Source organism: Mytilus edulis, chromosome 9 (genome assembly GCF_963676685.1).
Source record: "Mytilus edulis chromosome 9, xbMytEdul2.2, whole genome shotgun sequence".
NCBI classification, from domain to species: Eukaryota; Metazoa; Mollusca; class Bivalvia; order Mytilida; family Mytilidae; genus Mytilus; species Mytilus edulis.
The window spans coordinates 1,683,112-1,696,458 of record NC_092352.1 but is presented as its reverse complement, the minus strand read 5'-3'; the positions used below and the strand labels follow the sequence as shown (position 1 = coordinate 1,696,458).

The 13,347-nt window shown below is 30.6% G+C and overlaps 1 protein-coding gene across 1 annotated transcript in view; it reads right to left on the bottom strand.

Moving 5' to 3' along the window:
* Window positions 1-7,082: 7,082 nt before the first annotated feature.
* Window positions 7,083-13,347, bottom strand: part of LOC139487459 (WW domain-binding protein 11-like) — a 29,351-nt gene continuing 23,086 nt past the window's right edge. Inside the window, exon 15 of the mRNA XM_071272264.1 lies at window positions 7,083-8,870. The gene's annotated coding sequence lies outside the window, so the exon portion shown is untranslated. The remainder of the gene's footprint in view (window positions 8,871-13,347) is intronic.

Here is a 13,347-nt window from a genome sequence, read left to right as displayed (position 1 = left end):
TAATTCGTATGTTGACCTCTTTGTCTTTTGTTTTCTTGTTGTTGTTGGGTTGCTTTCACGCTGACTATACTCCGTCCATTTTTATTGATATGACTTTGGGGATGGACTCCTCCAACTTTTTTGGGGAAACAACTAGATAACTTCCAGTGTGAATCTTGCTGCATTGTTATCCACCAGTTAAAATTAAAGTGGATATATGCTAGTGGTTGTTTCATATCTCATTGTTTTTGTTACTTGAATTCGGTGTGATATTTGACAGTTTCTGTTTTACTTATTCATATTGTTGAAAGATTGTACGATTTAGAGCTTTATATTGTACAGACATCTTACCATTGTATGTTCTTGATGTCTCTTGTTGAAGACTACATGTTGCCTTTTAAATGTCTCTTGTTGAAGACTATATATATATGTGTTACCTTCTAAATGTCTCTTGTAGAAGACTTTACGTTGCCCTTTTCGTGTCTTTTGTTGATGACTATAGTTGCCAATTAGATTTTTTTGTGGGACTATATGATCCCCTTTATATGTCTTTTGTTGAAGACTATATGTTGCCCTCTAGATGTCTTTTGTTGAAGACTTTACGTTGCCCTGTTGATGTCTTTTGTTGAAGACTTTACGTTGCCCTGTTGATGTCTTTTGTTGAAGACTTTACGTTGCCCTGTTGATGTCTTTTGTTGAAGACTTTACGTTGCCCTGTTGATGTCTTTTGTTGAAGACTATATGTTACCCTCTAAATTTCTCTTATAGAAGACTATATGTTGCCCTCTAAATGTCTCTTGTTGAAGACTATATGTTGCCCTGTATATGTCTGATGTTCCCCTCTAGACGTCTATTGTTGAAGACAATATGTTGCCCATTAGATATTTTTTGTTGGACTATATGCTGCTCTCTATATGCCTTTTGTTGAAGATTGCATACTTCTCTCCAGATGTTTTTGTTGAAGGCTTTATATGTGGTTTTCTAGATGTCTCTTGTTGAAGACTGTACGTTGCTCTCTTAATGTCTTTTGTTGAGGACTATATATTGCCCTCTAGATGTTTTTGTTGAAGACTGTAATAAAGCCCATTACATGTTTTTGTTGGACTATATGCTGCTCTTTATATATAGGTCTTATGTTCACCTCTAGACGTCTATTGGTAAAAACTATAAGTGACCCTATAGATGTCTATTGTTGAAGATTATAAGTGGTCCGATACATGTATGTTGCCCTTTATATGTCTTTTTGTTTATTTTATCCTTTGGTTTAACGTTTCATAGATGTTTACCAAACAACTTTATTAATTCATTGTATGAAGTGAAAAAAAGCCTATGAAGGTCGATGAACCATCTCTCAATGTCAAACACGCAGCCTCCTTTGATTTTGTCGGATGTAGATTCTTTTGTAAAAGAAGGTGACCCTGAGACGAGATTAACTCAACAAATCCAGCAACGTTCAATAAATATTGTATTTTTACTGTCTCATAATCTAGCCATGAATTTCAATCAGGTAATTTGATTTTTCCTTGGAAGTACAAAGGTTTTATACTTCAGTAGGTAATATAACGGAACAGTAAATCGTTTTAGTAAAAACTTCAAAAAACGTCAAGCATTACTGAAGTCACCCATTAAATAGATGACAATAAAACTTGTTCCATAGGTCAGTACTTTGATGATATAATGAATATTTATAATATCATTTTATGGGCTTTTCATGTCTTAATACATTCAATAAATAAACAAATTGAGAATTGGATAAACGTATTTTTTGTATCCTGTCACCTTTTCCACATGGTGGCATCTAATCATACCTGCCTCAACGTGTAATATCAGGGTTGAGTTTATACTTTCCAAATAAAACACCCCCATACAACTTTTTATTATTATTAAATTGTACTTATAAAGACGCGGCAATTATTTACAATAAACCAATTTATATTACTTTCAATCTCAATTCATGTTACGATTCTATCTGAGTATATTGAACAAGTCATTCATAATTCAGACAAAAAGTGCATTTAAACCCAGAGGGGGGTCAACCATCAGGTGAAAACTGTTACAACGAATAGGTCTGTATTATGCAAGGTTTTTAAGTACGATATTTGATTAAAAAATATATACTTTTCATGTAAAAGCTTGAAAAAAGTGTAAGTACTAAATTGTGAGGTCATGGAGAGTCATAAGGGTGACTCTTTAGAAATAGTTGACAAGGTTGACAGTATTTTAAAAAATGTTCCTAAGCTTATTAGAAGTCATAGATTGAGGATTTTATCTGGACAATAATGCATCTTGCTCTAACTAATATATGTAGATAAATGACCAAAAACTACTTGGTTTTATTGAATCTAATAACATTGTCATTCAAGACATTTCAAGTTTATTTTGTTTCATTGTTTTACTTTAATTATAATTATATGTAATATTAAAGAATTGGAGGGGAAAAAAGATTTATTTTGTATTGCCTTCTAGCAAATGTTAAAACAAAGAGAAAAAAGATAACGAGGGAACAATGAAATACAACTATGAAAGTAAGATCATGGCCTTTTAAGAAAGAAGACAGATAAGTCTCCACAGCATTCTACTTAAAAATTGAGCAGCAGGAACATAACGAAAATCAAAAGGTGAACTCAGATGTACTGAAATGGTTGGCAGCACCATATCTACTAGTTGTACTCATCCAGATAGGGTGGATGTCATAAGGAGCATGTGTTTTTTACTTTTGATCTATGCATAGTAGTTACATACATAAAGTCAAAAATATAAAGTCCAACAGTAGCAGCTAATAATTTATTCATCTTTTTTAAATCAATTTGGTAAGATTCGGCCAGATGTGATAAACAAAAGAATATTTTTTTTCAGATTTATAATAATAATCTTGTGAATGTTCTACTAACACCAAAATAAAAATATATTTCCCTTTTCTTAAATTATATATATATAATTACAATTTCGAACAATAAAACTGAAATAATGTGGAGTCAACAATAACTCCTAGAGCATACAGTCCTTACACATGACCTGAGCTTTACAATACTGGGTTAATTATATTTAATATTAAGATTATAAGGTTTAAATCAAGAGGATTACTGTTTAATACACTTTTGACCAAATAAGTGGTTTAACTTAATACTGTGTGTGCACCTGGGAAGGTTCACTCCCACTGATTTACGGAGAACAAACAGGCTTTTTAAAGCTGACCACCAAGTGTACACAATAACTTTAACATTTCAATATTGTGCAGTCATGTCTGTGACAAACAAGGCCAGACAGTGAGAAAAACTTAAAATCAAATTAACTTGTCAAAAAACTATTTATCATAAAGTATTATAAACATCAATGTAAACACATATGACAAGATTTTAATACTTTAAAAATACAGAATCATCAATCTACATGCAATGTGTGTGATGTATTAAGTGGGACCAGTTGATAAATTTTTTAAGAGGTCTTATTTTTATTCCTATGCTTGCTTCTACTGCAAAACCATAACCAAATAAAGAAAAAGTTTGACAGTAATGATCAAAGAGTAGCATTAAGTGAAATCACAAAAATACTGAACTCCGAGGAAAATTCAAAATGGAAAGTCCCTGGAAAATCAAAAGCTCAAACACATCAAAACAACTGTCATATTCCTGACTTGGTACAGGATGTTCTTATGAAGAAAATGGTAGATTTAACCTGGTTTTAAAGCTAGCAAAACCTCTCACTTGTATGACAATAACATTATGAAAAAGAACACTGTATGTAAAAATAAGGTCATGTGGATTATGTGGTTACAATGATTGCAAATGGGATGACTAATTCTACCAGACCAAGCTATTAAGAGTTTGACAAATTGTAAAGACATTTGTATATTGTGACCTTGAATGTTGACCTTCAGATTATGTTTGTGTTGATTTGTTCCTATCCCATTCAAATGCATTGGTGGTCCAAAAGAGAGGGGGCGGTTCCAACCCCTGGAACCCCCCCTGGATCCGCCACTGCTTTTTTAAACTAGTTAATTGATTTTGGTGGTTCAAGGTTTATATTTTTCACTGATAACTTGTTCTTCAAATTGTGTATGAAGAGCAGTTTAAACTTTTATAATGTATGACTTGCATTAAAGTGTATACATGTACTGGTAATCCCTTAGCAAATTCCACTTAACTAATTAACTGGTTTGTGATAATATATACTATGCAAATTATGTTGTCTACCCCACATCTCTTAAACAGATTTCCATAACTTGATGGAAAGTCAAACATTCCTTAAAACCATTGATTTTTCAGGTATTTCCAATTGATTTTTAAATAATGAAATTCAGACAATAAAAACACTATCCATTTGATTATACAACTACTCAATAATTGACATCAGAAATTAACCAGTAGACAATCCTACAATGTTGTATAACTTCTTGTTCAATGCATCACCGAACTACAACTACTCTTTTAAGACACTTTTTTTCAAGTCAATTAGTGAAACTTAGAGCTTGACAAACTGTTACAAGTCAGTGGTTGTTTTAAACAAATCGTAATATTTTTAATATCCAGAAAATAAGGTTTTTATGACAACTCATTGATATTTTATGTTAAGTCATACAAGACTTTTGTTGAAGACTGAATGTTGCCCTTTATTAATTTTTTTACTTTGTGTAACTTGATTGTTGTCTCATTGATATACACCACAAAATCTCCCTTTATTCTTGTACAAGATAATAGCTTTAACAATCAAAAGGTTATTTCATCTTTCAATTACTTAGTGCTTATGTACCAGAACTTCTCAGTACACATATACTAGATCTAATATTTACCAGGTTACAAAAAATAATCATTGGTATTACCTGTAAGCAAGCTTAAAATGTGTTATTTCTTTTTTTCAAGCCTGAGGATTATGAAATAATGGGATTTGATTAGATGCACTAGCTGCATGCATGATAACCAATTCTTTGGACACAATTAACATATATATAAATGATATAATTGAGCGTGGAAATGGGAAATGTGTCAAAAAGACATCAACCTGACCAAAGAACAGAAAACAAAGGAAGAGTAGTATATATTGATCCTTATCTAGCAATGATAATACGGTTGTATCAAACGGACAAGGAATTTTATCAAAAAGCACATATTTAGCTTAAACAAATACGGAAAGTGTCCATGAGATACAAATGATTCCCCCGCTTGCATATCATATAAGTTATAATTGGACAAAACTGACTAAAAGTAAAAGTGACACTACCCAAATTTGTTATTTGATATTTGCAATAAGAAGTGTGTAAAAGTTTCATTAAAATTTGGTTTAGGCAAACTTAAGTTAGAGAACAGAAACGAATAATTCAGCAATTTTTCCTTTTGTAAAGGGGTATAACTCTAGAACATTCAAAGTGACACCACCAAAAATCAAACTTGATCTGTATAATGAGGTTATAAGCATTGTATAAGTTTCATAACATTTGGTTGAAGCAAACTGAAGTTAGTTTTAAAACAAAAAATTCAGGAATATTTCCATTTGTAAAGGGGCATAACTCTAGAACTGTTAAAGTGATGCCACCAAAATTCACACTTGATCTGTGTTTTGTGGTAATTAGTATTGTGCATAAGTTTCAAAGCATTTGGTTGAGGCAAACTAGAGTTAGAGTTTGGAAAAAAAAATTCCGGAATATTTCCATTGTAAAGGGGCATAACTCTAGAACTATAAAGTAACACAACCAAAATTCAAACTCGATTTGTGTTTTGTGGTATTTAGCACTGTGTATAAGTTTCATAACATTTGGTTGAGGCAAACTAAAGTTAGAGAACAGAAACCAATTTTAGGACATACAGATGAACAGACGGACAAGGGTAAAACTTAATGCACCCTCTGCTACAGCGGGGGCATAAAAAAAGAGATTTTGAAGTTTAACAAAATCTTTATACATGATGTAATTAATAAAGGTAAAGGCTCATAGTTTTATAATTTTACAGTTGTCAAATTGTTATTGTAACTTCCTGAATTTTGAAGGGCAAAACTGACTAAAATATGACAACTGATAAAAATTTGACAAAAATAACATTTATTTTTTTATTTCATTATTGTGAATGTCATCTCACATTTGCTCAACAACAAGAACCTATTTGATCTGTTGTATTGTTGACAAAAAAAACAAAAAAAACTTTTTGGTAACAAATTTGAAAACAAGCCTAAAATTTCTTTTTCATTACTTTTTTGCTGTGTTTGACAAACACAATTGGAAAGTTAGGATAAATAATTTTTTTTTAAAATTCTTTGAAATTGAACTCTTAAGATAAATTTCAAAGCAATGAATAAGTAGTTTAAAACTGAGAAAATGAGGAAAAAAGGGGCCCATATACAATTTCTGTTCATTTTGTTGAAAAGTGGTTAAGAAGTTTTTAAAAGGAAAACTATATAAGAAGTTTACTGGCAACCAATGGGCAATTGATAATATGTGCCAAATGATAACTTAAGATAATGTGTGCCAAATGATAACTTAAGATAATGTGTGCCAAATGATAACTAAAGCTGACAAAGACATTGGGCAAGGAAAAGTTAAAATGAAGGAAAGCACAGTTTTCATTCTATAGGTGTTCAGTGCTTAATCCGATCACCATTCCAACATTTTTTATGCATCTTTATTATTTTTTGCAAAAACTTACTAGTCTGATTACATTTTGATAGTCGTGGGCTTGGGGCTAGTAGCTAGCAGTGCCAACTTTTCATATGTACATATCAAGAAGGTACAATATGGTCAGTTTTTAGATTAAGGATCACACAGCATCACAAATCTTTCTAAAAACATCCTTAAATGTTCTTTACACATTAGCCTGCGTAGTTAGCAGTAATTATATCTTTGAATTTCTCTATGATATTTGCTTTAGACCTCTAAAACCTTTTTAATTTGAGGGAAAACTGCACAATTAGTTAAAATGACCTCATGTTAAAACATGCACATGACATGAAAGTGAAATTACAAAGAGATGACATTTCTAAACTGCATAGAGACGAGATTGTAAATTTGTTCATTATTTTATAAAATTAACTTTTTTTGAAGCCTTTTCATATTTTACAATTACATGATTAAATTATTTCTCTATTCATAATAACTCTTCTTCATAATTATAACAAACTTTTTTGTTTAAATTTGTGTTTTATTTTATATCTTAATTTATACATAAGCTCTATGTAAACACTACACAATATGTACATATATAGTTTTTCATAAAATTTTGAAAGTTTTAAAAACAACCACACATTTTGATGGTAAGAAATGCTACTTTTCACCCACAACTGACCCTCAAAATTAGTGTAAATCCTAATGAAAATTTAACCATTTCTAATCAATTCCTGCACTCATTCTAAAACATTCAACCTAATACTATCTTATCAAACATTTAACAATTAAAAACTTTTTAGCATGACCATGATATGAAATGATGTAATTGTAAACCAGATCTTCTAATCCTCTTTGTCTATAATGGATTTAAAATTATTCATGGGGTACTAATGTTGGGTTGATGCAGGGATATATCCCAAAAGGTGGATATGGTTACCCCATGAGATATGATTGTTTTAGCAGATTTTGGGACTTACTTATTACCCTAATGGCAGACAGATGCTGATCTTCAAACAACACTCAAAGTAGAAGTTTTCCTCCTATTTGAATTATTCTGGATTTCTCAATTCTCTGCATTTTAAGTGTCCATAAAAAGTGTTCAGTTCAACCCACCCAAAATGTGATTTATTCAAAGCCATATATTTCTAGGTTCTCTATCTGATTTTTGTTCCTTCGATCAAGATATTTCACTGAATGTCATTTACGAAATGACGAAAAAGTGGTTGCATAAGTATATTCTGTGAAATGACAATGGACTTGCACATTTAGAAACTATTGAACACTGTGGGAGGCTAAAAACTGTTACAAGGAAGTAACTGTATTTCAATTTTTAAATTTTCAGAAAGGTCTACTGGTTTAATGAGATTGACTGACAGGAAAACAGGTCTGGGGACACAATTTTATTTATTTAAATGTATATTTAATACATTAAATAATAGCTAGGGAGATGAAATTGAATGCAATCTCAAAAATGTGGGTCACAAATTTTAAGGTAAAGTAGGGATTTGGTCAAGTTGAAAAAGGTAACAAATTATTATGTTTGAAGCTGTAAATCTGAATTATAAAACCCTTCACATAAATTGTCCATATTTTCATTTAGAGCTTGTAAACTTTTCTATGATTCTAATAATTTGGCCCAAAAGCAGTACACTATCTACACATTAAAAATATAATTGAAAAAACGCAGGTGTTTTTTTTTTCAATTTGCATTTATTGTTTTTGGGCCAGTACATTTTCATCAAAACAATTAACCTCTGTTTTGAAACAGTCATTGGCATGATTAAAAAGATATTACAGGGGAGTTTTCCAATAATTCCTGGTCAAAAGATGATTAAGTTAAAATATAACATTTTGTAGTTTGTATACTTTAAACTTTACATAATAGCAACATAGATACAAACAAAATATTATAAAGTTAAAATGATTTTTGCTAAGTAACTTTTGAGAACAATGAAATGATAAACATAATGATTCACTTGGAAACTCAATCATACTAGAATTAATAACATAAACAATCCTTACAGCAGATACACAAAACTTCCTTAATCACTCAGAACTTTGTAGAACTGTACATGATATCATTAACAAATGTCTGTATCTCCAAGAAATAAGTCACAAGTATCACATAAAGACAAAATATTGTGTTAAAACAATCGATTTGAAATCAATATCCATGCTTGTGTCTGGTGACACACTTTTCTGTGTTTACAAACATACATATGGCTTCCATGGTATGGCTGATCTTTAAACTAAGGGAGATAATCCAGTCAATGTTTGAATTATTTATTCTCTGTACTGTGTCCTGCAAAAAGAGAAATAATCAATATTACATTTTTTGGAGGAAATCTTCACAAAATATGAAATTTCAAGATGTGAATATACATTAATGAGACAACAACCCAACAACATAGAAAAACCAAAGACACATAAAAATCTCTATTATAGTCTTCAACAATAGATAGGTACCTATACTGTGAGTCAAACTCAAAATTGCTGCCTGTCCTGTAAAACATCATTAATAAATGTGTGATTTTGATTCGTTTTCTAATGTTTTAGCCTAGCAACGATTTGTAGAATAAAGAAAGTATGATAAATTAGTGAAAAATAATTAAAATTCAATATTTAAAAATTTTCACATTATTTTACACCCAAAATTTCTTATATCTATAAATTAATGAGTTTTCATTCATTTTCTAATTACAGTTATGTATGCAGGTTGTCTCATTGGCAATCAGCATTTCCTGTTTTTTCTTAGCTGAAATTAAAAAATGAATGAAATCTCATAAATTTATAGATATAAGCAGATGTTGTAATGATTGCCAATGAGACAACTCTTAACCTGCATACATATTATACATTAATGCTATCAAAGTTTTAATTAAATCTATATTTTTGCAACAACAAAAAAACATCAAAATTATTACAGAATTTCAGTAAATTCATTCACATCTTGTCTTGACTTTAGGCGATGAAACATAAACCTTAACCCAACATATTGTATTCATATTAAGAAAACATGTTAGTGTATAACAGGAGATAACATAATTTCTTTTAAGAAGATAATATATACACGTGTGATACAAGTACCCAGGAACATATATCTTGATATACTGTTCCTAGATGTACCTGACAAATTAATTAATACCATTTAAAGGTAAAAAATATTATCAACCCTGCTTCGTTTAGACATGTGAGTACAAGAAGAATATAAAACTTTAACTAGGCCCTTCTCACATTCTTATTATCAATAAATCAAATAGAAATCAAGATTTCATTATTTCAAAAGTGCAATAGAAATTAATAATGCATATCTCCTTCTACAAATATCCCGGTCTTATTAACTAGCTGACGGTCACGACCAAACTCGTAAAGAAGACCAACGTCATACCTCTCCTGTTAAATCATTTAAATGGGATATTAAATGCTTAGCACTGATAAAAGAAATGTAATTACACCTAATCAAACATATTCTATTGATTTTGAATAATAAATAACCTTAATAAAATCTGTGGTATTTCTTGGTTTACCTTAAGTCTGACGGACCTGTAAACCCTGTACAAACTTAGCACCTAGGAGTACTTAGATAGTCTATCTCGGGTCTATAAAACTTCATCATTTGAATAAAAGTTCAAATGAATTCAGGTTTGTCTACATTTGACCTGCTGAATGACATTGAACTAAAACTCAACTATTATTGGAACATACAATCATTAGCCAAGTAACTGACTATCAAAATGTCAGAAACTTTCAATATTTCTTATCATTATTTCATGCAAAATCAGCAAAATTAGATACATTTTTATACATTGTAATAGCAATATGGGTCACTTGAACATACTAATATAATAACAACCTAGGTCATTTGGGCAGGTCAGACTAAGATAACTGGTAATCAAAATGTCTATCCCTTATATTATCCAAGTTAGATCTTGATGATAACATGTAGTGACACTTCCGAAAATAGAATCAACAAGGACCAATGTGAAAGGTTTTACATATCTGTTCTTCTAATTAGGTAAATGTAGTTTCTAATCTGTTAAAGTAACATGAACTGTCACCATTTGAGAGGCACATGATGAAGCAACATTCCCAAGACATATGTCAATACTGGTATACAAACAATGCAAGCAAGCTACCAAAGTCTTACCCTACATGCATTAGGAAATTAACTGTAAAACAATAATTATGATAATCTAACCAATAAGTGTGAGAGACAATTAACTTTAGAAAGATCAGTAGATATTTATACTTAAAGCTTTTTTTTGTGATATTTTTCTTGAAAATATCTACTGGGCAGTTCTTAATATGGAGAGACATAGAGATTTAACTAACTTATATTCCAAATTAGGTCAGTAGTGGCTAAAATATCTTTAACCAGAGGTCGTGAGTTTGAAAGTATAAAAACAGCACTTTTAACACTCCTGAAAGGATCTTTAAAATCTTTACACAGAGTATTATCACTGTTTGCTTAAATCTTCAAAATAATTTTAGGATTACAAAAATTATATAAACACAAATTTACAGTTATATTAAAATATTTACTGCTGTTCTCTTAAAAGTACTTGCATACATTTATTAACAGAATACGCCCTTTATGGTACTTTTATAATGTTTAAATTTAATCATTTTAAAAGGACTTAAGATCTTTTCTGACTAATGGATTTAATTGGAATATTTTTAAATATTTACATTTTAATGTGTAAATAAGCTTGAACATTTGATAAATAGTAGGTTATGTGTGGTACTGTCCATTGATAAATAGTAGGTTATGTGTGGTACTGTCCATTGATAAATAGTAGGTTATGTGTGGTACTGTCCATTGATAAATAGTAGGTTATGTGTGGTACTGTCCATTGATAAATAGTAGGTTATGTGTGGTACTGTCCATTGATAAATAGTAGGTTATGTGTGGTACTGTCCATTGATAAATAGTAGGTTATGTGTGGTACTGTCCATTGATAAATAGTAGGTTATGTGTGGTACTGTCCATTGATAAATAGTAGGTTATGTGTGGTACTGTCCATTGATAAATAGTAGGTTATGTGTGGTACTGTCCATTGATAAATAGTAGGTTATGTGTGGTACTGTCCATTGATAAATAGTAGGTTATGTGTGGTACTGTCCATTGATAAATAGTAGGTTATGTGTGGTACTGTCCATTGATAAATAGTAGGTTATGTGTGGTACTGTCCATTGATAAATAGTAGGTTATGTGTGGTACTGTCCATTGATAAATAGTAGGTTATGTGTGGTACTGTCCACCCATTGAAATCATAAAAACACAGTACTTATATATATATATATACATGCATACATATGTGTATGGACAAAAAAGTTATTCTGGCTTTCCAATACGCCTAATCCCCAAACTAACTATGGTATTAGCTAATTAATTGATAAATAACTGTAAACAACAACTTTCAATCTTTTGGCAGCTTAGAAATTAAAAAACTGCTGACAAAAAAGAAAATGAAAGTTAGAACTACATTTGACACTCCTGTTTTCAATAGAAACAACAATTAAAAGAAATAGCAAATTACAGTTTCTGTTTCATTGGGAAAATAAGAAACTGGTCTGCCATTCCTTATAGATGCAAGAGATAAGCAACTACAAGAGGTAGTCATTTTAAGGCGAAAAAAGGAAGTTGACAGTTTCATTTAATAAAAAAAATACTGGTGTGAGTACATTAAAAACAAATTATGAATATTGCTTCATTATTGCGATTTAAAATATTTTCTAAACTTTTCCAATCACTATGGTTCTTGTCCTAATACTGTGAAAGTACTTTTATTCGTGGGGTACCAATTTTCGTGGTTTTCGTGGATGACTTTATCCACGAATTTAAGTGTCCAACGAAATAAAATAACCATTGTCTAAATCAAGACCTGAAAAGATCCCAATCGGTAGGTTTGACTACTGATATGACATGTATGATCTAGTCTAAGAGAAGATATTGAATAGCACCAACTCATAGAATACTTTAATAGCAGTCACAGAACTACAACCGCATGCAGGATTATACCCATTTAATCTTTAATAACCTAAAATGTACAACTTTTGTTTTTGATCAATGAAAGTCAGATTTCCGATATTGATATGCTAGTATGATAAAGTGTTCATTTTATATCCTCATAGTTCTCGTACTGTTGATCACTTTATCATGGGTTAATTAGTGTTATCACTACGATTTACACGGGTCAATGTTTACTTTGCAATTTCCTTCAATCTAGACTATTTGTAACCCTCGTTTCTAAAGGCTTCAATTTTTCAATTTTATTTTTTTTAGAAAACTAAAATCCACGAATTTAAAAACCCACGAACATGTAAATATTGCTCAAACCACGAAAATTGATACCCACGAATTAAAGTACTTTCACAGTAAGCAAATTTCAAGGGTATGTAAGAAATGTCTGCTTTCATTCTGGCAGTTTTGGCTTCATTGACCCTTTTGGTGAGGTGAGCTAAAAAGGGTAGATCATGTTGACAAATCTATCTCCATGTAAATGAATTTATCAGGACAATCTTCCATGAGGTTTTAAAAAAATTGTTATAAGTAAAGACCTACTGTTAGAAATAATTGATAACCCCCTGCATAGTTAAGATATAAAATGTCTTAGAAATTCTTGAAACTTCATCAATAAAAGCTTTAAGGCCCACTATAATAAAAGTATTGGTGATTTTAAGTTATATTTGTGTCATTTGACAGTTAAGTGCATGAATAAATAATCAAATGGGTCCCTTCAAGATCTTATAAACATAAAATATCATGAGGAGTTATT